A 26,901-nucleotide genomic window follows, 5' to 3' on the forward strand; every position below is an offset into this window, starting at 1 on the left:
GAAATCAATACTCGTCGCACAGAACGTGACAGAGGGCCGGAGGCTGGCAGTGTTGCTTCTGACATTTCAAGAGCGTCGTGGCTGTCCCCAAGGGGAGTCTGACCTCATGCAAGCCCAGTGTGGTGAGGGGTGGGGCCGGCGGAGGGGCAGGGGCACACAGGGCTCGATCCACACAGACCAGCAGGCTGATTTTGTTCTAGCAAGATCTATCTTAATGCATGGTAGGATTGATTCGTAGGGCTGACGTCACAAAAAGGAGTGATTCATTTTGCTGCTGTGAGAGAAGTGAAAAGGGCTGTTTTTCGTAGATCCCTAGGGTTGGAGCCATGCAAGAAATGGACGTCTGTCCTCACCAGTGGGCAAGGACACTTCCTCCTGAGCATTAGAGCCCTACTCCAATGCTGTCACATCAAAGTCTTTTACAGGAGTTAATAGAGGTGTGTCCCAATTTTAAACAAGATATACATAAAGCCCGAGTATACTTACGTATGCCCAGGTATACTCAGGGAGCTGTTCTTGGCATGTCTCACTGGCCACTTAGTATCCAGTTTCTCTTGTGGGGTTGGGGTACCCCTTTTCTCCCTGATCCCTTTCCCCCGCAACTCTCGGCACCCCCAACTGTTTACCTGATGTGTCCCGAGGCTGACAGTTCTCCTAGCATATGGTGACAGGACTTCCTAAGTGGTCTTTCGGGCCCCAAATTCTTCTGTCTTCTCTGCTTTCAGTCCCTCCTGTGCCTCCAGAGTGCTCGTTCTAACACAGGCCCACTCTCACCTCCAGTTATGCTCTCCAGTGCCTTTCATTGGTATCTGTAGAGTGTTTCCAAAAACATTTGAATTGGATCACTGCATTTTTGACTCAGGCTACATACCAAGCCCTGTCTCTGGACTCTCTTTTCCCTAATTTCTTTTCGAGGAATAGGACTGTGTGTCTCACCCTACACATCACTGTGCTGTGAACACACATGTAGGGCAAGTTCCTCTCCATCCATCAAGATGTGGTTCAAATGCCATTTCATTTCTGTAACTCTTCATGCTTCCTTGATATGAAGAATTAGTCATTCCACTCTTTTCTGGTCCAATAATACTTCACATATCTTTATGGTAATGTTTATTATTCATAAGGTTATTTATGTATTATTTATAATATTGATTATATCATATAATATATAACATATATATCATAAAATAGATCGTATATGATCATATCATATAATAATAACAATATTTGTTTAATTATACATATTATTTATTTAATATATTATTTAATATTACTTATTTAATATAGTATTTAATTATATCAATATATTATATTTATCACATCTTATTAATATGATATATTAATTATACTGATATACTATTAATTATGTACATTATTATTATAATATAATAATAATATAATAATATATTATTATTATTAATGTATATTATTAACATACATTAAATATATAATATAATTATATTTAATAAATGTATCATATATTATATTATATTATATAAAATATACAATACATAATATTATATATCACATAGAATATAGAATATTCTATAGACTATAGAATATGTTATATAAAATATCAAAAACATATTTACTGATATAAAGAATATTACTATTATTATTAATGTTAATTTACTACTAATATTTACTTTCATAAAATCATCCATAAGAAGCTGTGAAGGAACTTCACAGTTCCTTCTGTTAAAGAACTCCACCGTAATTCCTGCTTGAATTTCTTGTGCCCATTTGTGTCTGCTAGTTGTCTGGTAGGGGCTTTGAGAAAAGCCTGGATTGAATCTCCAAATTTGAGGCCCTTGTGGTCCTTGGGTTTGGCCATCCATGAATATGAAACATTGGCATATTGATACTTATTGATCATTGCTTCTGCTTTGGGGGCTGGGTATAGATAGTAAGCCATCTTGGAATCGGAACCTATTGGATCCTGGAATTAAAAGTTTCTTAATAGGCTTCCAGATCCCTGTACTTCTTTTGGTTTAGAACGATGCTTCTTAAATTTTTTGATGCCAAAACGTCTGAGCCCTGATGCATGTGTAATTCTGAATATGTTAATCAAGTGTCCACAGACTTCTTAAAGTGTATGCAAGAGATAGACTTACTTAGGAATCTCTGATAGAGAAGAATCTTTTAGAAAGAGGACTCCATGTTGATTTTTTCTGCTTGGTGACTTGTTCATGAGTTAGATCAGCTTATTGGTGGAGAAGTTAGGTTTCATGATTTATTATTACCTGGGACCAGCCTGAGACTAATCTGTCAGGCACTGAAATCAGCATGGTCCTCAGGGGATCAGATGCTTTCATAGGACTGGTCTAATTAACTGAGGCATAATTCCCGATGGGAAGGAACACAGACTTTGGAGTCCGAGTGCCTGAATTCTTATCCCAGCTCCACTAAGGGGAGTGAGCTTAGGCAAATTACTTACCGTGTTCTTCAGTTTGCTCATTTATAACATGGCAATAATAAAAATTGCCATGGGAGAGACGATCACAATATGACATACTATAGGACAGCAAAAGATCTATGTAGAAGGCTCGATTTGGTGCCTGATAGAGCCTGAAAAAACGAGCTATGTAGCTGATTATTTTTATTTGGTGCTCTCTGCATTGAGCTGGCTCTTCTAGATTTGGTTTTGATTTATTTTTCATACATTTAGTAAGGGTTAATATTTGGCAAAAGGGAATGGGTGATTTGACTGTTTACAATTGCCATGCTTTAAAATAACACACATCCTATAAACGAGATAATTTTAGGGCGTGAAGTATCAGGCAAAAAAAAAGAAAAAGGTCAGCCAACATTTTTTTGGCAACGGTTTGCCAAATTTTAAGAAGTTAGCATTAGAAGTTTATTTCTTATGAAACTACTGTTCCATAGCTTTTGTATTTTCTTGAAGCACAAACATAACCCTACCTATATTAGTGAGTGATCTGTGTCCTAATTCTTTCACTTTTTCTTTACCCTTGTAATTGTTCAGTAGGGAACAGAAGCTGAAAACAAATTCTGGTCTCAGTTCTCGTATGATGTTAGAGAAACCGAGTGAAAAAATGTATGTGAAGGAATTAACGCATACCATATGAACTACTGCCTTCCTATATAATGTCTCAAATTTCCTACAGTTGTGAGACTGGTCTTGTTACTTGATTTTAGAGGTGAGGAAATTAAGGCCTGGAGTGGTTATAAAATGATCATTTTATAAGAAAAAGATACTTTTTCTATTGAATTAACATTAATTTGTTCCCCCCCCCCCCCCCCCCGCCCTGGTTTTATTGATCGCAGGTGAGAAGGGTGAGAGAATGTGGTAGACGAATTCTCTTATTTGAACGTCATGGGTTTTTACAGCCTGCTTGGTCAGGATAAACATTCCTTTGAATTTTGCTTTTTGTTAAAAACAGAAATCATCCTATGAAATGCTTCTGATTTGGCTGCAGAGCAAGCGGCAACATGCCCTCCAGAAATATCGAGGAAGGAGAAGCCTCACTGCCTGGCAAATTGCCTCCACTTGTCATGCAAAATAGGCCTTGAACTGAGGCTGTGCCAAAGTCTGTTCCATGTTCCTAACTGTTCCACGTTGAAGGGGGTTTAGAGATGATCTCTTTGGGATAATATGAACAACACCGTTTGCCTAAATACATTTCTAAAAATCACTTTCACGCCATTGTATATTTGTCACTGGTAATGCATTTGAAAAGGTAGCTTTCTATAATGGAGTAAGAGGCATTTTTATCTGGGTGTGGTTCTCAAACAGGGGTCAGGTTAGCCTCTGAGGGGGACATTTCACAACATCTGGAGACATTTTTGGCTTGCCCAACTAGGCGTTGGTACTGGCATCTGGTGGGTAGAGGCCAAGGTTGACCACTGCTAAACATCCTTCAGTGCACAGGACGGTGCCCTTCACCCTCCCGACAGAAGATTTTCTTGCCCAGAATGTCAGTACTGCCAAGAAACCCTGAGTTGAGCCTGAACGGCCTCAAAATCGCTCCTCCATTTCTCATCTGAACCTATTCAAAAATATGTCTCCCTTTTGGCACCAGCAGAGTTAATGCGGTGCTGAATTCTGCGGCTTTGTCTCAACTCCCATGTCTGAGGAGATGATCAATGCCTCGGATTCTTTCCTCACTGTCAGTTATCGACTTTCCCTCAGCCTCTGGTGGCCGAGCTCTTGTTGCCGGGGAATGCTCGCGGGAGAGGTTGAACCATATCCCACCTCTCTGAAATGTGCCTTTAATTAGATAGAAGGAAATCATCTAATAAAATAAATTTACACCAGGCCAATGAAGAGATTAAGGAGACAGAAATAGATGATCTTGTTGATAAGCATTAGAAATATGACCTGAGTAGTTTTGAGGAAATAATTTATTTATGGGGTGGATAGATTCCTCTCAAATCATTTAAAAATATGACTGTTACATTCCTAAGACTAAGAATCCCGCCATTTACCTGCCAAACATTCTGGGTGTTTCCCCTGGCGGTCCGTCTTCCATTTCCAGTACACTAAGTGAAATACAGATGCTCTTGTGGTTATTTTGGGTCAAATTTCAATCCAACTTGCAATCCTCGTCTGCATTCATGCATTAATTAACAAATTAATTTTTTAAACCACGTTTTTTTATGCCCTACGTATTTCAGCACTCTGTTAACCCTTGAGCATTGCAAATGTGAACAGAAATGTGAGTCCTATTATTGTTTGTTTCACGCAGCCTGGTGCTGCGAGAGGGTAGGTCCTCAATAAGTATTAGCTGAATTTCAATTACTTAATAGATAATTCTGTAGTGCCTCATGTGCTGGGTCATTGCACCAGGTACAGATGCACCCCCTTCAACAGGGGGCTTAGGGTCTACTGGAGGAGGGAGGTAAATAAAGAGATAAGGGCTGTGTGACATGGTACATGTCATGACAAAGCAATAAACAGGATTTTTATGAGAGCAGAGGTCTTCTTCCAAATCGCAGACCATCAAATGGTCTCAATGCCACCTGTACATGTCTTTGATTCTCCTAGCATTGACCAACTCAGCATGAAAAAAAAAAATGTTTTTGCTCTGTTGTTGGTGTTGGCAAATCAGTTTTGTTTTCCTGTGAAAATCTGAATTACCAAATTTTCTTGAAAATTCAGAAGCCTTGGCAACCCCCATTTCCACGTGGCAGTGATTTGGGGGCTGGATGATGGAGGCTCCATTCAGATGGGAGACGTGTTCCCCAGACCATTTCCCGCTAGCCCCTCAACACTGAGGCTACTATTGGTGGCCACTAACAGCCAGGCTCGTCGTGTTCTTCCATTGTGTCATAGAGTTACAGGGGGGTTGAAATATTTCCTTTACTCATCTCCGTCTGAACTGGAGTATTGCAAGATGCATTGAGAGGGCACTATGTTGCAAGCAAGAAACGCGGAGGGCAAATTTCTTTGTAGATATGAAACACACTCCTGGGCGGGCAAACCAATTGTACGGGGGCCAAGTGACATGGCTGAAGACAACCTTGAGAAATAATCACATCAAGAACCATGGGCCGAACTAGAAATAAAATTACTAGAATTTCAACAGCTTTTACATCTGACTGAAAATAAACGACGATGCTGTAAAATTCAGTAAGCAGGAGACAATTTCCTGGGCACCAAAGCTTTTAAGAGATAGCAAATTTACAAAAGAGGGCTGGCAGAAATCTCGAGTCACGAACAAATATAAACACGTACGATGAGAAATATTGCTACGAGTGCACTGAATGTTCGAGACCACGACCAACTTCGTAGGCGTGGCTCTGTGCTTAGGGTTCAGTGCTCTGTGGTTGCCATCTTAAAATTCTGATTCGTTTCATCTTTGAACTTGTGATGTGGGAATGAAGCTTGAGATGGGCCAATGGCATGTGCATCAGGTTTGGCCCCTGATGAGGCGTTTGCTGTCTGTGACACCCCAGAAGCCAGGTAATCCGCTATGTCTCCTGTAGTACAGGGCTGCTATTTTCAAACAATTATTCCGATTCTCTGAATGATCGTTAACATGTAAATGTGAGTCATAAAGCACTGACATGAATCCTTGATGACTGCATTTTCAGCTATTGATTCATGCTTTGGACCATCTGATCATAAACCTGCTCTCCTTTTTCTGCCGTAACTGGTAACCTGGTCCAGTGAGTCTCAACCCGGTAGCCCCTGAGAATGTTTAAAGTCATTGTGTTGACTTTACTGCTTATTGACTTTTTATTATTTAAGAGTTAAAAAAAAAACAGCAACTAATTGAACACTCCGTGAAATATTTTTCCTCTTACTAAGAAAATATGTTGGTGGCTGGCTAGGGACTTGTATTCAGGGGAATCCTGGAGTGGCTGAGCTCTGTTTGGCTGTGTATTCCGTGAGCTATATTTGCACTGTGAGGCTTCTTGGTTTCACTAGAAGAGAAAGCTGTGTTGCCTTCCCCTTGCGAGTTGGAAGCGTTCCTCATATTAATTAAACAGGGGAAGAAATTAGAGAAGTCTAAGAAGTCTAAATAAAATCTTGATGATTCATTGTTATGGGAGAGAATATTAACCTGATTTATCGAATCTCCCTCCTGCCCCTTTTAATGAAAATAATTTTATTGCTTTCGATGACAAAGAACACTTCTAACCAACTGCTAAACTTAGAAAAAAAGTTGGTGCTGCCACACAGAAGGCCTACTGGGACTAGTTAAGGAATAAAAAGGTTTATTTATAATTAAGATTGTTCCTCAGCGGCAAATTAACTTGTATGTCCTTAACCAAATTTCTCTATGTGTGTACGTGTGCGTGCATGGGTGTGCAGGTTAAACAGCTACTATATCTGCTCGCGGTATTGATTTGCAAAGGGAACCCTCTTCCTCAGTAAACCAAGGCAAAGTCCAGCCCAGTGAAGGAGCACATATTCTGAAGTATTGGTGTCAGATCATCGAGTACGTCCCATAATTAAACACCCCACTTCCCCGCCTGGGTTTTGAACCAACTGAGAAATAAGGTAAAGAAGGAGGTAAGTGGAGAATAAAGTATTACCCTTATTAGTGGCAAAAGCAAGGACTTTGAAATGCGGCTTGGGGATGAGAGCCAAATGGACCCCTCAGTAGCAAACCTCTGCGGTTGGCAGACCTCTGCATTCCAGGCACTGATGGTTCTAGATGGGGCCGGTGTCTCCATATGGGAAGCATAACTTGATGCTGAAGTTATCAAGGAACGTGGACGTTCTGGAAAGTGGCAACGCAGGTCTGTTGAGATATGTAGAGAGGAGAAAGGGGGATGTGAGGAGATAGTAGATAGAGCACAGGATTTAAAGCCAGATGAACCAACGTTAGGATTCTAGGTCTATCACTTGCTGATGAACTGGGTTTACCCTCTCGGGGCATCTGTTTCCTCCTTTCAAAAAGTAATATCTACTTTGTGAAGATTGGCCTGGTACATACACATGACGAGTAAGGACTAAAGAAGGCCTTCAAGAAGCTGTAGTGATTATTACAGGATTGGAGGGTGTGATAAAATAGATATGTTATTCAGATTTGAAATGACAAGGGTCTACTGGGGAAAAGTGACTTAATGAATAAATGGGAAGAAGAAATGAATTCACGTCCTTTTATTTCTGTATTTGAACAACTTCACAGGTGTTATCACCAATAAGAGGATCTTTTGTCAGCTATTAAGAATATCTCTGTGCAGGGGCGCCTGGGTGGCTCAGTTGGTTAAGCGTGCAACTTTGGCTCAGGTCATGATCTCGCGGTTCATGGGTCCAAGCCCTGCATCGGGCTGTGTGCTAATGGCTCAGAGCCCAGAGCCTGCTTCAGATTCTGTGTCTCCCTCTCTCTCTGCCCCTCCCCTGCTTGTTCTCTGTCTCTCTCTCTCTCTCAAAAATAAATCAACATTAAAAAAATTAAAAAAAAGAATATCTTTGTGCAGAGCTGGGGTGGGGGGAAGAATTTCAGACCTTTCCTTAGGGAGGCATCACCATTATTATTATTTTTTAAATGTTCATTTATTTTTGAGAGAAAGAGAGAGTACGGGTGGGGGGGGGGGTTGCAGGCAGAGAGTGCGGCAGAGGATCTGAAACAGGCTCTATGCTGATAGCCGTGACCTCCATGCAGGGCTCATACTCATGAGCTGGGGGATCATGGCCTGATCTGAAGTTGGATGCTCAATGGACTGAGCTACCCAGGTGCTTAGGGAGGCATCATTATTAACATGAATTTGGCCTCCGTGGGACCACTAAGACTAGTATGAATAATGTATATATGTTCTTTTCCTAGGTTTGTTTGTTCAGTGTCCTGTCCATAAGTTATGTACTTGAATTAACCAGAACTGTGTTTTACACCTTCCACGCAGAAGTAGAAGACTGTTAGACCAAAACCTTTTGCTTCATTGACTCTATGATATGCTTTAGTGACAGTGTATGTTGGAACTCAGTTTCCATCTGCTACTTATAACAGAGATCTCTGTTTAGCATCCATATAAATCAGAGGTCTCATTAGGATAGCCCGATGTGTGGTGGTATATTCCAGTTTTACATCTGGGTGTACTTGAGCAGGAAACTTCCAGGGTAATTATGGGGTCTGCAGTGTCCTCGGTAAATTGATTTATGACAACTGCATAGACAAGATTAAGAGTAGCATGAGAGGGGCACCTGGGTGGCTCAATCGGTTGGGAGGCCAACTACAGCTCAGGTCATGATCTCGCGGTCTGTGAATTCAAGCCTCGCATCGAGCTCTGTGCTGACAGCTCAGAGCCTGGAGCCTGCTTCGGATTCTGTGTCTCCCTCTCTCTCTGCCCCTCCCCTGCTCATGCTCTGTCTGTCTGTCTCTCTCTCCCAAAAATAATAAACATTAACAAAAATTAAAAAAAAAGAATAGCATGAGAAATATTTAAGGGATTTTTTAATGGAAGGGAAGCACACAAATATTTATAAATAAAATGTCAGAGAAGTTAACAGTTTTAAAAAATTCTTATACTTTTGAAAAAACCATCCGGAACATTTAGAGACATCGATTTCTGTAGTTCCCTTCTCTCTTCCAAAATGGATTTAACTTTCTGCCATCCGTCAGAAATGCCAATATTCTGCCCAGAAAAGGGGCCAACTAGTTTATATTATTCCCTGAAGGACCCAGTTATTTCTGATCATTCAGAAATAAAAGTAGAAAAAGTGTTTTAAAGAAATGTCTCAAATTAACCTCAGACCGGCGTTTTGCCATGATGGCTGAGCTCATGATGGGTGGAACTCAAATTTCTGTGAAAACACAGGAATTCAGGGTCTGGAGATTTCAGTGAAGTATAATGATACCCTCTACTTCCAAATGATGCTGGGAGACTCCCAGATAATCTTGCCTCAGCAGGCCAAGACCTTGGTCACTGGTTTTATCAATTGCTCCCTTATCTGCTGGCTTAAGGACTCAGCGAAACTCACCAAAACAGCACGGTAGAACAAGGCTTGAGCCATTCTATGGAGTTAAATCTACTCACATGATATTCTCTATGGCTTGGAATGGGAATGAATGTATGAGATACTCTCTTTACACCTTGTACTATGTGTGGAGAATATACATGTACATGCTTACCTCGTTTTTAAATTTTTTATTATAAAAAATTTCAACTATATATAAAAGTAAGGAGAGTAATCTTCTCCTCCAAACCCACCAGGTGCCTGTCACCAAGCTTCACCAATGATGAACAACCTTGTTTCACTTACACTGTACTTATCTACTCCCCCTTCACCCCATCTGGATTATTTTAAAACAAATATCGGACTTCACATAATTTTACCCACAAAATGTATCTCCAAAAGACATTAATATGTAACCCATTGCCATTATCATGCTAACAAAATTCACAGCGACTTCTTAGTGTTATCTGTCAGCATTCATGTTTTCCCTCGTGTCCTTATATGTGTGTGTGTATATTTTATTTATTTATTAAATTTTTTAACATGTTTATTTAGAGAGAGAGAAAAAGAGACAGAGGGAGAGAGAGAGAATCCCAAGCAGGCTCCATACTGTCAGCACAGAGCCCGACACAGGGCTCAGTCTCAGAAAACGTGAGATCATGACTTGAGCAGAGATCAAAAGTCAGATGCTTAACCGACCGAGGCACCCAGGCACCCCAAGAGCTCCGTTATTTAGTTTTAATCCGCTTTTAGCTTTATTGGGGTATGATGAACTGGGAATTGTATCATACAATAAACTGCACATATTTTTTGACAGGTGATTATGGCTATGAAATCATCACCACAATCAAGATCCTGAACATATCCATCAACCGCTCGCTAAAGTTGACAAATACCTCCCTGCATACCCTCTACCACTATCCCAGGAAAGCCGCTGATCTGCTTTCTGTCTCATTAGAGGAGCTGGCATTCTCCACAATTTTATACGAATGAAATCAAACAGTGTGTATTCTTTTTCTTTTATTGAAATAAAATTCACATAACGCAAAACAAACCATTTTAAGGCGGACAATTCAATGTCATTTAGTACATTTACAGTGTTATGCAGCCAAAAGTTTGATCTAGTTCTAAAACATTTGTATCCCCCTCCCCCCACCCCCCACCCCCCAAAAAACACCTCTGCATTTCCCCCTTTCCCTCCCTTTTCCACCCGTGGCAACCATGAACCTGCTTTCTATCGCTATGGATTTACCTCTTCTTAGTATTTCATATCAAATGAACCATACACTATGTGGCCTTTTGCCTGTCTGCTTCTTTCACTTAGCACAATGTTTTTGAGGCATATCCATGTGGCAGCATGTACGAATGAACACTACATTTCCATTTATGTCTGAATAATGTTCCACTGGATGGGTATGGTTTGTTCATTCATATGTTAACGTACCCTTGGATTGCTTCCACTTTTTGGCTCTTCTGAAGAGTGCTGCTATGAAGATTCATGGATAAGAGTTTGTTTCAATCCCCGTTTTCAATATTTTCGGGCATCTATTTAGGAGTAGAATTGCTGGGTCGTGTTGTAATTCTGTGCTCAACTGTTTTCCATAGAAGCTGCATCATTTTTTCCTTCCCATCAGCAATATAGGGGTCTTCTAGTTTCTCCACATCCTCTACAACACCTGTTATTTTCCACTAAAAAGAAAAATTACAGCCATCCTTATGGGGAGAGTTGGTATTTCACGTGGCCTTGATTTACATTTCCTTAATGAGTAATGGTGTTGGGCAACTTTTCATGCATTGTTGACCATTTGTATATTTTCAGAAAAATGTCTGTTCGTGTCCTTTGCCCATTTTCTAACTGGGTTGTGTGTCTTTCTGTTGTTGAGTTGTAGTGTTCTATATATATTCTAGATTCTAGACCGTTATCAGATACAAGGCTTGCAAATATTTTCTTTTATTCTGTTGGTTGTCTTTTCCCTTCCTTAGTAGTGTTCTTTGATGTGCAAAAGTTTTAAATCTGGATCAAGTATAATGTATCTATTTTTTTCTTTTAGTGCTTGGTGCTTTGGTGCTTTTCATATCTAAGAATCCATTGCCTAGTCCAAGGTCATGAAGCTTTACACCTGTTTTCTTCTAAGAATGTTAGAGTTTTATCTCTTACATTTATGTCTTTGGTCCATTTTGAGTTTAGTTTGGTATGTGGAGTGAGGTAGGGGTTTGACTTCATTCTTTTACATATGACTGTCCAGTTATCCCATTACGAGTTGTTGAAAAGACTGTCCATTCCCCACTGAATGCTATTGGCACCTTTGACAAAAATAAATTGAACATAGATGCATGGGTTTATTTCTGGACTGTCAATGCTATTCTATTAATCTATCTGTCTGTCCTTATGCCAATACCAGGCTGTTTTGATTACTATGTCTTTGTAGTAAATTTGAAGTCAGGAAGTGTGAATCCTCAAGCTTCGTTTTTCTTTTCCAAGCTTGTTGCGGTTATTTGGGGTCACTTGCAATGCCAAATGACTTTTAGTGTCATTTTTTTTTTTCATTTCTACAAATTTTTTTTTTTTTGCTGGAATTTTGATAGGGTGGCATTGAATCTGCGTACTCTGTCTTGTTTCATTCACTTGGCATAATTATATTGAGATTGTAAAAACGGTTCTTATTGTTGAGTGGTATATCTATTATATAGATATACCACAATTTGTTTACCTATTCATCTCTTCGTGGCTATTCGGTTTGTTTCTAGTGTTTGGCCATTAAAAATGAAGCTGTTGTGAGCATTTGTTTACAAGTCTTTGTGTAGACATAGGCTTTTACTTTTGGGGGGTAAATACCTATGAGTGGAATGGCTGAATCTTATGGTAGGTTTATGTTTAAACTGTTTATCAAAGGGGTTGTAGCATTTTATATTCCCACCAGAAGTTGCTTCATATCCTTGCAACCACTCTGTATGTGCAGTAATTTTAAGTTGACATGTTCTAAATGACAACATATTGTGGCTTTAATTTGCATTTCCCTAAAAATTAATGATGTTAAGCACCTTTTCATATGCTTATCACCTGTATATCCTCTTTGAAAGGACTATTCAAATCTTCCACACATTAAAAAAAATTTTTTTATAGTTACATTTTGAGAGTTTTTTGTATATTCTGAACATGGCTTTTATCAGCTCTGTGATTTGCAAATACATTCTCCCACTCCGTGGCTTATTTTTACTTTTTAACAGGCTCTTTTGAAGAGTAGAGGTTCTGAATTTGTATGGGGTCCCATTTTTTAAATCATGCTTTTGATATATCTAAGAAATCTCTGCCTAGCTCAAGATTACAAATGCTTTCTCCTATCTTTTAGAAGGTTTATATTTTCAGGTTTTACACTGAGGTCTGTGATTCATTTTTAGTTCATTTTTCTTTAGGAATGAAGTGCAGACTGAAGTTCTTTTTCTCTTTTTGCATATAAATATCCAATTGTTAATGCATCCTTTGTTGAAAAGACTATTGTTTCTCCAATATCTTTGTACCTTTGTTGGAAACCAATTATCCATTTAAGTATGAAGTTAGCCTGCATTTTTTACTATGTTTCACTGGTCTAATTGTCTATCTTTATGCTAATATTAGATGTGCTGCGCCTTTTTGGTAAGGATTTAAATTTGATCGTGATAGTGTTTCAACTATGTTTTTCTTTTTCAAAGTTGTTTTGGCTTTTTTAGGTTGATTGTTTAATAAATTTCCTGTGAGTTGGTCCTATACCATACATATTTTAGAGTCAGCTTGCCATTTTCTTTATAAAAATCGTCTTGATAAATTTCTCCATTTACTTGCATCTTTTCTAAATTCTTTCAGTAGCGCTTTGGGGTTTTCAGTACAGAAATCTTTTATATGTTTTGTTAAACATCTTGAAGTGTTTCATATATACTCATGCTATAAAAATGGTAGTTTAAAAAATATTTTCAATTTCTGATTTTTTGTTGCCAGTATGGGGAAATGCAACTGATTTCTTTATGTTGACCCTGTATCCTGCAAATGTATGAAACTCACTCGTTAGTTTTAGACACTTTTTTTTGTCAATTTCATAAGATTTTATTCGTAGAGAATCATGTCATCTATAAATGTAGTTTTATGTTTTCCTTTCCAGTCTTGATGTCATTTATGTGTTTGTGTATGTACGAATTTTTTAATTTATTTATGGAGCCTTATTGCATAGGTTATAAATAGAAGTGATGAGAGGGGCACCTGGGTGGCTCAGTTGGTTAAGCCTCCGACTTCAGCTCAGGTCCTGATATCACGATTCGTGGGTTCGAGCCCCGTGTCAGGCTCTGTGCTGACAGCTTGGAGCCTGAAGCTAGCTTCGGATTCTTTGTGTCCCTCTCTCTCTGCCCCTTCCCCACTCACACTCTGTCTTTGTCTCTGAAAACCAAAAAAAAAAAAAAAAAAAAAAAAAAGAGATGTGATGAGAGTAGGTACACTTGCCTTATTTCAGATGTCAGGCTAAAGCATTCAGTCTTAGGGGGCCTGTCCCATGTATTGTAGAATGACTAGTACCTCATAAGATGCCCGTAGTTCCCAACTGCATTATAGCAACCAAAAACGTATCTAGAAATGGCCAAATGTCCCTTGCTGGGCAAAACAGGTCCTGATTGAGAACCACTATATAGGGCTCTTTTGGCTATTGATTTGTTTATTCTGAAGTGAGCTTATTCAAGTTTGCATCATTCAAAGTTTTTTTTTTTTTCATTTTCATCTAAGTTGTTGGATTTATCGTTATATAATTATCCATATTATTTTCTTATCATCCTTTTGAAAGCTTTATGATTCGTGTTTGTGTCAGCCCTTTCATTCCAGAGATTGGTAATTTAACTACTCCGGGTGGAGTGCTCGTTCTCAACGGGTAGAAATGCTGCCACAGATCCCACAACCTGGCTACTAGAAGCGTTCACTGCTGTTGGTCATTATTTCCAGGCTACAGCTAGAAAAATGTGTTTCCAAAGATAAAATAAATGATGAACTCATTCTCATACTTCAATTTAAATTTAGAAATAGAAGTTTTTAACTTAATTTCATCAGTCTGACATCTGTATCTCTTTTCTCCATGTCAAGAATCCGGATTCTCAAAGGCAACAAAAAATAGTTGTAGGTTTATTCCACAATATATGCAAAAGAATCTTGGGATGCTGATCTCACTATTATCAACAATATACCTGCAGAAAAACCGGTTAAGATTAAAAAAAAATTTTTTTTTTTGTGCCCAGAGTATCACAGCAGGGTCCAACACTTAAATTGCTACATTTCAGTGCCGAATGGACTAGCTCTTTGCATCGTTGTGTCCTCAACTCAGCACACATTTTGGCACATTTATTTTATTCTGTTTTCAATTTCCAGGAATTACTTATTGAATTTAATTTGGTTTCACAATGATATAAAATGTTACTATGATTTCAGTATCAAATCAATAAATATTCTGAGAAATGTGGCTTTTATCTTTATCCCCTACATCCTCCTTCTCCCTTTGGTAATATTAACAATTTTAAGTTACTGTTCCAGCAGTGAATGAATATATATACATATATATATGTGTGTGTGTGTGTGTGTATGTATATATTCCCCATTCTTACACTCATGGTAGACACATACTACCCACACTTTTTTCCACTTTGCATATTTCACTTTCTACTATATGTGTTACATCCTAGAATTAATTCATGCACTATATGGAGATATACTTCATTCCTTTTGATGGTTTCGGATTACTTCATTGTTTTGATTTATCATAATTTTTCAGCCAGTCCCCTATTGACGCACATTTGGGATTGTGAGTCTTCTGTTACTAAATCTGTGCTCCAATGAATATGCTTGTCCATGCATCGTTATATATATTTTGCCAGTGTATATTTGGGATAGATTCCAGAAGTTGTACCCCAGGATCCGAGAGTAAATTTATACCCAGTTTCACTTGATGTTAATCAAATTCCTCTCCACAGGTATCACAGTATTTTTAAATTCTCTTAACAATGTATGACTGGGCCTGTTTTCCCACATCTTTCTTCCGAAAATAAAAATTTGCAGTCAAACTTTTGGATATTCACCAATTTTATTTATCTCCGTGAAATTTTAACAGGCCTGTTTCGAGTAAGGCATCAGCCAGGGTCTAATTTAAAAATCAGAACCGTTAGGAAATATATATAATAAGCAACGATTTTATATACTTGACCTAACACAATTGTGAGAGCCGCTTAGACAATTTATATATGGCTGTTGCTTCTGGGTGCGGTGCTGTGGCCCCAAGTCAGCAGGACAGGCAGTTTTGAAAACAAAGAACGCGAAGTTGGGAACCAAAAATAAGCAGGAACCTGGAAGGCTGTTCCAGAATCTATGAAGTTGGACTGAAACCTGAATTCGTCTCTAAGTTCTGTCTAAACGTGGGACTTCAATAGTGAGGTGGTCGGTTAGCTTCAAGGGGAACTCTTTCCTTTCGACACAGAGCTAAAATGCACTTGGCCTGGGAGAGTGAGAAGCTTCCAGGAGTGGGAATGGCTGCAGCCTGGCTGTAAACCTACCACACGGCAAGTCAGCAGCCACAAGCAAGGTTGATCGTCTTTCTCTGCAGTTGAGGATCTCATGCCTTTTTCAGCCATGGACTGTCCCTCTTACTTCTAATCCATTTCTTGAAAATAAAGCGATGGCTTTTCCTTCCCCATTTGAGAAGCTCTTAATACATATGGGATAATAATGCTTTATTTGTCTGTAATAGAAGCTGTGCTGCCTACTTTTTCAAACGTCTCTCACAAAGGGAACAAAGAAGCCAACTTCTTTGTGCCCCAAGTAAAAGGAACAACCCAAATTGAATTCAATCACTGTGCATCATCTTGATTACTGGAGAAGCGCCAAGCTCTCTTCCATGAAGAACAGGAACGACCAACTTGTCTCTAAAGACTGCAGTACTCCTAAGATCCTGTTGGGATGGAAATAGATCATGAATGCTGAGTGGTCCTTTCAGATAGCTCAAGAATGAAGACTGTGCCAAGAAATGAATTTAGGCAGAATATAAGTGCCATTTACTGTTATCTCAACTAAACAATGATAGTAATTGGTAAAAAATCCTTTTTTTTTTTTTGCTGCATCTATCTCATTTAACAAAGCCTAGTAGAAATCCTTCTGGGTAAAGTGGCTTGGCTTTAATTCATTCTTCACAATGACTGTGTAATCCTTCTGTGATACAGAAGTACCGTGATTCACTCAACTATCTTCTCATTGAGGGTCCTTGACTTCATTTCAATTCCTTTGCCACTGTTTGTGTGATACAGACATTACCTGTTTATCTGTCATTTGCATGGAAATATTTTTTCCCACCTGTTTCATTTGTATTAGTGTATATTTATAACAGATAAATATTTTCAACTTCTGACATACTAAAAAAAAGTCTATAATTTATTCTTTTCGTGTTTCTTGCCTCGATTAATGTGTTCTACTCATCTATACATTGTACAGCAGGCTCCTGAGTTTTCTTCTAAGGTTTTTAGTTGTTGTAATTGTAGCTGTTTTTGTATGCAACCTCTATTCCATTAGAAATTTGTATTTTGTATAGGGTATGAGATCTGGAGGCCAATATGTTTTCTTTCTAATAAATAACTAGCTACCCCAGTACTATATATTAAATAAACCTTTCTACTTCTATTCAATTTTTGTAACAATAGTATAGTATAGAGGTTACTGCCTCCATTTTATTAGCGAGGAAGCTGATAAATTAAGTACCCTTTCCAAAGCCATGCAACTCAAAAAACGATGATGTAGCTGTGATTGAAGCTAGATCGGGCTCCTGACCTGGTGCTTGTAATAACTCTACTGGTGAGTTCTTTCCACCGCACTGTCAAACAACAAAGAAGGCAAAAATTAAAATTCTGGGTGAAACCTAACCAAGTAGGTTTCTTCACTGTGTGAATGCGAAGAGTCTTTAGCCCTGACCTATTATCGCCCCCACCCTCCAGCTTGTGTAGATGTTGGTTGTTCTTTTTTCTTTTTTTTATTTTTATTTATTTATTTATTTATTAAAAAAATTTTTTTTTTCAACGTTTTTATTTATTTTTGGGACAGAGAGAGACAGAGCATGAACGGGGGAGGGGCAGAGAGAGAGGGAGACACAGAATCGGAAACAGGCTCCAGGCTCTGAGCCATCACGCGGGGCTCGAACTCACGGACCGCGAGATCGTGACCTGGCTGAAGTCAGACGCTTAACCGACTGCGCCACCCAGGCGCCCCGATGTTGGTTGTTCTTATGGAAAAACGATCACAGATTCAGTATTCTGAAATACAGCTTTTGTGGCTTATGTAAATCTTTACGCAAGCCAAAGAGAGAGGTGTACCCATCAGCCAGAAGTTGGGTTAGTGCACGCCCTAGTTTTTAGAAAATTGCTTTTATAGTTTTGTTTTACATATGAGTACAAGCCTCTCCCCCCAACCCCTCGGTATCAATACCTATACCTCTTTTAGGAGTTCCTTGTGATACACAAGAGAGGGGGTCTGGGACTCACATGTGAAAAAGCCATTGGAGCCTATTGAGAGGAAAAACCAATGATACACGCCCAGAAAGAGCAAAATGCATGCACAACATGTTTTGTTGATGGTGGAAGGTCTCATTTCCTGGTTACTGTGAATCCAAGCAAGTCTCGCACGTTTCCCTTTGGAGGTCCATTATTCACAATGTTAGCTTTCACCGTGTGCATTAGTTCACTGAAAATGGAAGATAAAGCCTCTGAGCTAGGTTCTATTATTGTCTTCATTTTATAGAGGCTTCGGAATGTCAAATAACTTGCCCTAGCAACACAGTTTCTAAGTGGTAGCACTTGTGTTTGAACCAGATAATCAGACTCCAGAGTCACTGACAGTAAACACCACACAACAGTCAAGAGTTGCATTAACACTCATCCTCTCTTCTTCGTGATTACTGTGTAATTAAAATTGTACTTTCTATTTGTATTGCAAATAAAATTTGGATGCATGTTTGAATGTGTGCACACATATTAATGTATAAGTTCATGTACACAAAATCACTCAACTAACACTTTGCGCTTAGATAAAGGAATTTTCGAGACTAACTTTGTTATATAAAATCTTTGCCTGATGTACTGACATTACAACCTAGTATCTTGAAAGATCATATTCCCTGCGTTGAATTATCACATTGAGTCTTAGAAATTACCTTAAGAATTCTGATTTTGGCTTTAGGAGCAATGAGTAACCATCGAAGTGACGTAAGCAGGGAAGCGTCATGATCAAAATCATTCATGTTTTAAAGAACCCCGCTATTTGTGTCGTTTTAAATAGTTGAGAGTCGGGTGGGCAAGAGTGAGGAGTAAGAATGTAAGGTAGATGCTAGTGAAGAAAGCTAGATGAGTGACGATGTTAACTTGGACTTGAGAGATGGTGGTGGGGACAGAGGCCCTGCAAAGATTTCATATAAAAAAATGTCAGAGGGAGGATGGACAGGCCTTGGTCTTAGGTGGTTGGGTGCAAAGGGTGGCAGAGAAGCAGGTGGCAAGAATGACACCCAGGGGTCATGGGCAGGCTGTGTGGATAGAGTTTCTGGGTTGACAGATACGAGGGGCACTGGAGGAGGATCTGGTTTGGGGGGGGGGGCAATTCTGAGCTTTAGATATAAAGTGTCTTTGGAATAGCTAAGTGGGTGTGTCCAGTTGGTAGTTGCTCTGGAGCTCAGGAGAGAGGAGATAAATTTAGGCATCAATGAAATTTAGATGGTAATGGTTGGTAACCGGGCAAAAGTGAGACCGAATACGCAGAGGAAGAATACAAGGAGATCCAACCTTTGATTCTATTTAGAGGGGTTTGCCCTGAGGAGGAGAGAACAAGAGAGGGAGAGAGACGGAGGAGAAAAACTAAGCGGTAAGACTGCCAAAGGAAGATACAGTTTCGAGGAGGAGGGGATTGTCAACGTTGCTGAATGCTACTGAGAGGTCAAGCAGGAGGAGAATTGATTGGTGCTCTTTGGAGGGGATATATCTCAGCAAGCATCATTTCAGCAGGGAAGTTGGGGTGGAATCCAGATTGGGGGTGGGATCAAGAAGGAGTAAGAGGTGAGCACATTGAGAGAACAAAGCCGGACGACACTGGAAATAAGTGGAAGACAGCGAGGGATGCATGAGAGCAGGAGGCAGAGGGAGGTGGGGGAGGGAGGACAGTAGCGAGTGCGACAAGAACGTAATGGCCTCCCAAGAACGGACCGTGGCGTCCCCCGAAGCTGGCTTGACTTTGCTCTTTCTGTTTCAGAGAGGAGCACTCCTTTCTCCCGCAATGGTTCTGAACGCGAGCTGCCAATCCAAAGTCTAAACAGTCATGACTTGTGAGCCAGCCTACTTGTTAACCGTCCCCCAAGCTCTACCTGTCATTACTAATCTTTCTCCAGACCACGTTTGTCTACTCATGATTTAGCTTGTTCCCTTACAGTAGAAGACTGTCATGACTTCTCAGGCTCTATGTCCGGAATCTTTCAAAACGTACTCGATTTTGCCCTTAAAACTGCTGTCCCTCAGTTAACTGCTTCACAAATCCTAGCTGAACACTTGTAGCCTGACCCATCTTTGTGAACCAGGAGTCTCCTTTCAGCTAGTCTTTAGGGGGCTGCTTGTCCCTTAGTCTAAGGTCACGTGGTACAACACAAGCTTTTGGTCAATTTGGGAAGGAAGTATGAGTTCTCAGACATCATAAAGCTCTGTCTGTTTTAAAAATGCTTCCATTAATTCCAAGAGACTTTAACATCGACACTAATAATGGCAGTGGGGCCAAGGCAATCATTTATAAATATAAGGACTCCAAAAATTGGGTCTTTCAGTGCACCTTTTCTCCAACGAGTTTTTTTTCTTATTAATATGAATATGGTTTCTGGAGACAATTGCTACTTGTCTACCGGCACTATGTACAGAATTTATGCCCTAAAAACGGCTCTAAATCCCGAGATTAGGATTGAAAAATAATTCACTCTTCAAAGACGATTTTGAAAATCTCTGGACTAAATTTTTCTTTTATGCACTCATAAATCTTCCCAATAAGAATACCTCAAAAAATCTAGTTTTAAGCTTTATTTCAAGGAGCGAGGCCAAACATGTACAGGTTTCATATATAACCCACTTGTGTGCTTATTAATCAATTTGCTTTTTCCATGTCTCCTTTAGATTTGCTCTGGAGAAGCATTAACTGTTGTTCAATAAATAAATCACGACTCATTCTGCAACATGGCACTGAAAGTGCCCATCTGACAAGTATACACCATCATAAGTCACGCCTGCAATTTGGCATGTCCTTGTGACTTTGATTGGGAGCTCACGTTTAAAACCGCTGGCAGTTTTTGTTTTGTTTTGTTTTTGCTTTGCTCATAGTTTCTTAATACCTACGGTGAGTTTCTACATATATACAGTGAGTCTGTCATTGTAATTGAGTTTCAGCTGCTCTGGGGGATGTCTTCAAACTGCACCCCTCCCAAGACCTTTCAACATGAATGTTCACATATACACTAGGGTCTTCTTTCTTTCTTTCTTTCTTTCTTTCTTTCTTTCTTTCTTTCTAAATGTTTACTCATTTTTGAGAGAGAGGAACACACAGAACCGAGCAGGGGAGGGGCAGAGCGAGAGAGGGAGACACAGAATCCTAAGGAGGCTCTGGGCTCTGAGCTGTCAGCACAGAACCCGATGCGGGGCTTGAACTCACGAACCGTGAGATCATGACCTGAGCCGAGTCGGACGCTTAACCCACTGAGCCCCCACCCGGGGGCGCCCCGCTAGAGTCTTTCCGTTAATATATAGTTTCAATCCTACTCTTCACATATTTTAAGAATATGTACAGCAGTTTTCATCGGACATGGCCATTTCAAAAAAGGTAAACATGTATTTATTTATTTATTGCATGCATGCATGTATGTTTATCAACTGATGAATGGGAAAACAAAATGCGGTGCATCGTTGAGACAGCGGGCCAGGGGGAACAGCATCATTCGTCAGGCAATGGGGACACCTGTGTGTCCAGACACAACTTTACCCTGGATTTGGTTTGATACTGAGCAGGTCACATCACTCTTCTCTGCCTCAATTATTTAGCAAATATGTAAAATGAGAAGGTTGGCACAGATGACCTCAAGTTCTTTTTTACCCCCCCCCCCCCGTCAAATCTTCACTGCTCATTTTGTAGCTCACAGTGCATTGGATATGCTTCTATGTTCCGCCTTGATTTCCCAGTGGGTCACTGAAGTGAGCTCGAGATAGAAACAGACGTCGTCTCAGCAAAACGCATCTGGCGTGCCTTGCCCATTCACTTTGTCATCCCTGGCGCTCAAACGGTTTTATGTAACTATGTGCTGTCTTTTTCATTATACCAAAATAGTCCCCGTGTCACTGTGTCGTGGAAGAAAACCCTGCTCTCTGCCTAAGCCTTGCTGTAAGCTTGCATCCGGCTCCCAAGAGGCAACAGTCTCTTCTTCAGGCTGATCGAAGTCTCTAGCTGCTGAGTTTTAGAAATAGGGGAAGGGTCACAAGTGTCCTCCCTCTGGGCCCTTGGAAAGCTGCCTTGCTCCAGAAGTTCCAGTCCGAGGCATTTCATGATTCATCTCTGGTCTTTTATCCCACACAGAAAAGGTCTACTTTGCTCTAGACTGTTCCATTTGCTCATACCCATTTCCTGCCAAAGTCACTATTTCCCCCAAAGAAAATAAAAGATGTTCCGAGTCGTTCATTAATTTCTGCATGTGGAATGAATGAGGAATTGATGTGAGGAGCCCAGCAGTAATGAGGTGAGGACCAAAATGGATAGGATGACCCAAGAAGCAATCCCTTACAATGAACAATTACTTATTAAAAATTGGAGCCCGAGTCCATTATATTACTAAATCAATCAGCCTGGGCTTACAGTCTCATTAAAATTAGCGAGTTTAAAGCCAATTTATTAGAAATGGACTACTATTTTCCATTTGAAGCCTATACCATGTGCTAGAGAGAATTAAGATTTGGGCAATCCCGTCTTCTCCTGATTGTAAGCATACCACCATTAGTAGACTATTTACGGAAACTTTATACATATGCATGGCTGTGTCTTTCCTTTTACTTTCTAAAAGCACAGAACAGATTGTGCTCAGTGCTGAGCGTTTTAGTAGAATACAGCGCTCGCTTTCCCCTAAGACAATCGTTCCTATCAGAAAACAAGCAAACAGACATATTTGTAAGGGAAAATGTGTCTTTCTTAAAGGTCTGAAGATGACATGCCCACAAATGAATACATAATGACTGAACAGTTATTGGCTAATAGAATGATATTCTTTGAAGGAAAAGAAAAATTAGTATGTATGAGTTTGAGAACCATACATGTGGCTCAGCAAACGTCTTACACCTGAAAACTATTTGAAGTCAAAATAGTTCTGATTCTTGTGAAAATTTATGGTCTTTACTTTGCAGCTTTCTCCGTCTTGCTTCCGCCTTGCCAAGTTTCCCTTTTGATTGAGTACTTTTGCGAAATCTCCTTCCTCTTTTATACTCCTTTCAGTCCACACTGACTACCAAAAGTTGTTGTCAGGACGGGGATGGTCCAGTAACAAAAAGCAGCGTTTATATGCAAATAACTGCAATAAATACGCCTTCTCTACAGGACAACAATAAACCCCCCAATGTCTATGGTTTCTGCAACTAATTTCTCTTTTTTCTTGAACTGGGGATTTGCTCTTCTATAAGGAGCCAAGGTCAAAAGCTTTCTTACTCTACAATCATAAGGCGGTAAGTTTGGAAATCTTACACACACACACACACACAAAGCTTATTTTCGGGCTTACCTTTTATGCGTTCACAAACGCAATCGTTAATACTGGACAGCACTTGGAACAATGTAGGAATGTTTGAGGCCTCTTCCAAAGGCTGGAAGTATGAAGATGTTGAACAGTCCTCACTAGAAAATGTGAGCTCCGTGAAGGCAGGGATTTTTATCTATTTTGATCACAGTGGTGTTTTCTGTGCCTAGAGTTGTGCCTGACACATAGCAGCCACTCGATAAATATTTCAAAAATGAAAAGGGCAGTTAACGGCATGGGTCCAAAGAGAAAATCCTAAGGTATTTATTTTAAGGTCTCTTGGCAGTAAGTTCTATTGGTTCCCTTTAATGCAAAATCCTTGCTTTTAGGAAGTGACTTTTTGAACTAGTAATAAAATTTCCTTTAAAAATTAGGAAATGTTTTACCCACACTGATTTCCTATTTCAGCTTTTAAAATTTGTAAAAATTTTTTTTAATGTTTATTTTTGACAGAGAGAGAGACAGAGCACGAGCGGGGTGGTAGGGTGGGGTGGGGTGGGCAGAGAGAGGGAGGGAGACCCAGAATCCGAAGCAGGCTCCAGGCTCTGAGCTGTCAGCACAGAGCCCGACGCGGGGCTCGAACTCACGGATCGTGAGATGCTGACCTGAGCCGAAGCTGGACGCTCCACCGACAGAGCCACCCAGGCGCCCCTCCTATTTCAGCTTTTAAAGTCCAGGTGTTTTATTTATTTAATTTTAGAGTTGTATTAAGAAAAAAGGGAAGACTGAATCCTGTCAAAATGTCAATTCACCTTAAACTGACCATAGCTTCTACACACTCCAGTAAAGAATGTTGCTGAAATTTACAACCTATTCTGAAAGTTACATAGGAATCGAAGGACCTGGAAGAGCCAAAACGATTTTGAGGAATACGGACAAAGTTGAAGGACTTACAGTACTTCATTTCAAGACGTATTATACAGCTATATACATCAAGACGGAAGTATTGGCATAAGGATAGACAGATCCATGGAACATGGTAGAGAGCCCAGAAACAGACCCAAGCATCCATGGTCAATTGACTTCTGACAAAGGTGTATGCCAAAGCCATTTACTGAGAAAAGGAAATTCTTTTCAACAAAGGATGCAGGAATAACTGGATCACTACATGGAAAAGAAAAAAGCTTTGACCTGTAGTTCAAAACATACGTGAAGATAAATTTAGATGGATCACAGGCCTAGGTCTATAAGCTCAAACTCTACAATTTCTAGGAGAAAACAAAAAAGAACACTGTTTGGGATGATGGGGAAGACAGAAATCAGGCAGGACACAGAAAGCAACAACTTTTATGTAAAAGGAAGAAGTAGAATTTGGATTTTATCAAAACTAAAAATTTTGCTCTGCGGAACACCGCAAAAAGAACGAAAAGGCAATTCACGGAGTGGGAGAAAAGATTTGCACATCAAATAGCTCACAGAGAACTTGTGTCCAGAATAGGTAAGTCACTCCCAATATGTAACAACAGCAAGTTAAAAGACACGATTAAAAATGGGCAAAAGTCGGTAGGGGTGTCTGGGTGGCTCAGTCGGTTAAGCGTCTGACTTCACCTCAGGTCACGATCTTGCTGTCATGAGTTCAATTCCCACGTAAGGCTTTGTGCGGATGGCTCAGAGCCTGGAGCCTGCTTCGGATTCTGTGTCTCCCCCCCTCTCTCTCTGCCCCCCCCACATGCTCGCTCTCTCTCTGTCTCAAAAATAAATAAGCATTAAAAAATTAAAAAAATAAAAATGGGCAAAAGACTTGAACAGACATGTCATAAAAAAATGGCCATTAAGCACTAGAAAAAGAGTTCCACCTCAGCAGTGTCAGGGATTGCGATATTTTTTTAATGTTTATTTATGTTGAGGGAGAGAGAGACAGAGAACAAGCAGGGGAGGGGCAGAGAGAGAGGGAGACACAGAATCTGAAGAAGGCTCCAGGCTTCGAGCTGTCAGCACAGAGCCTGATGCGGAACTTGAACTCACGAACTGCGAGATCATGACCTGAGCTGAAGTCGGACGCTTAACCAACTCAGCCACCCAGGCGCCCAGGGGATTGCAATTTGAAAGCATATGAGGCAGGAGGCTGGTGGCTGGGAGAATGGGCGAAATGAGTGAAGGGGGTCAAAAGATACAAACCTCATTTTAAAATAAGACTTGGGGGGGCGCCTGGGTGGCGCAGTCAGTTAAGCGTCCGACTTCAGCCAGGTCACGATCTCGCGGTCTGTGAGTTCGAGCCCCGCGTCGGGCTCTGGGCTGATGGCTCAGAGCCTGGAGCCTGTTTCCGATTCTGTGTCTCCCTCTCTCTCTGCCCCTCCCCCGTTCATGCTCTGTCTCTCTCTGTCCCAAAAATAAATAAACGTTGAAAAAAAAATTTAAATAAGACTTGGGGATATAATGTATTTACTACAGTTGATAATACTGCACTGTATATTTGAAAGTTGCTAAGAGAGCACATCTTAAGACTTCTTACCACATACAAATTTGTAACTATAGATGATGACACATGTTAACTAGACTTATTGCCGTCATCATTTTGCAATATATGGAAACACTGAATCGTTATGTTGTACTTCCGAAACTTATGTAATGTTATAGGCCTATTCTATTTCAGTCAAAAAGCTCTATGCTACAGCCCTGTATACCTACAAGAAAGGTTAAAATTAAAGCCAAGGACAATACCAAAGGTTGGTAAGGATGTCAGCCACCAGATCTCTAGCGTAGGGCCAGTAGGACTTGAAAATGGTACAAAGCACACTTTGTATGACTGGTCATTTTTTTAATCCAGTGTAATCTACATCTACCCTATAATCGATGTTTTTCCCCCAGGAGAGGTAAAAGTGGACGCCCACGAAAAGACTTGTACAAGAATATTCACAGCAGCATTATTTGTAAGAGCCCCAAACTGAAAACCACCAAAATGTCCATCCTCAAGAGAATGAATAAATAAATAAATTGTGTAATATTCATTTAATGAATACTGCTCAGTGATAAAAAAGGAACAGGTTAATGATAAGCCAGTCAACACCGATGAGTCTCAAAAAGCAATATGCGAAGTAAAAGAAGTCAGGCATAAGGGATAACATACAGTTTGGTTCCATTGGTGATATCCTAAAAGAGAAAAATTACATTATGAAGAAAGAAATATGAGGGGTGCCTGGGTGGCTCAGTCGGTTAAGCCTCCGACTTCGGCTCAGGTCACGATCTCACGGCTAGTGGGTTGGAGCCTCGTGTCGGGCTCTGCGCTGACAGCTCAGATTCTGTGTCTCCCCCTTCTTCCATCCTTTCCCCAATCTCTCTCTCAAAAAATAAATAAACATTAAAAAAAAAAAGAAAGAAATAGGGACAGTGTTTATCTATAGGTGGTAAAAATGAGAGCACTTTCTGGAGTGATAGAAATCCCGTGTCTTATGTTGATTTCCCAAGTATATGAATTTATGAAAACAAATTAAGTTATAGCATATATATATATACCCAACCATTTGGATAAGTACCCACAATTTGTATCATAGAAGGTAGATTCTCTTTTTGTGTAGAAGCAGATAATGAGTATGGAAACTATCATAATCTATGAAAAATAATTTTGTGGGCTTCCCACATAATTGTTGGAAGATATTAAAAGGAGATTTTAAAATAGAGAAAGGTAAGGGTGCCTGGGTGGCTCAGTTAGTTGAGCTTCTGACTCTGGACTTTGGCTCAGGTCCTGATCTCACAGTTTGTGGG

General features: G+C 40.0%; 1 long non-coding RNA gene across 1 annotated transcript in view; it reads left to right on the forward strand.

Moving 5' to 3' along the window:
• The window catches only part of LOC121042454 (uncharacterized), a 31,777-nt gene extending 21,233 nt beyond the window's left edge, over positions 1-10,544 (forward strand). The window contains exon 2 of the long non-coding RNA XR_005796215.1: positions 10,188-10,544. This is a non-coding gene — a long non-coding RNA (uncharacterized LOC121042454). The remainder of the gene's footprint in view (positions 1-10,187) is intronic.
• The last annotated feature ends 16,357 nt before the right edge of the window (positions 10,545-26,901 follow it).

Source organism: Herpailurus yagouaroundi, unplaced genomic scaffold, assembly GCF_014898765.1.
Source record: "Herpailurus yagouaroundi ecotype Mexico unplaced genomic scaffold, PumYag 185, whole genome shotgun sequence".
Lineage (NCBI taxonomy): Eukaryota > Metazoa > Chordata > Mammalia > Carnivora > Felidae > Herpailurus > Herpailurus yagouaroundi.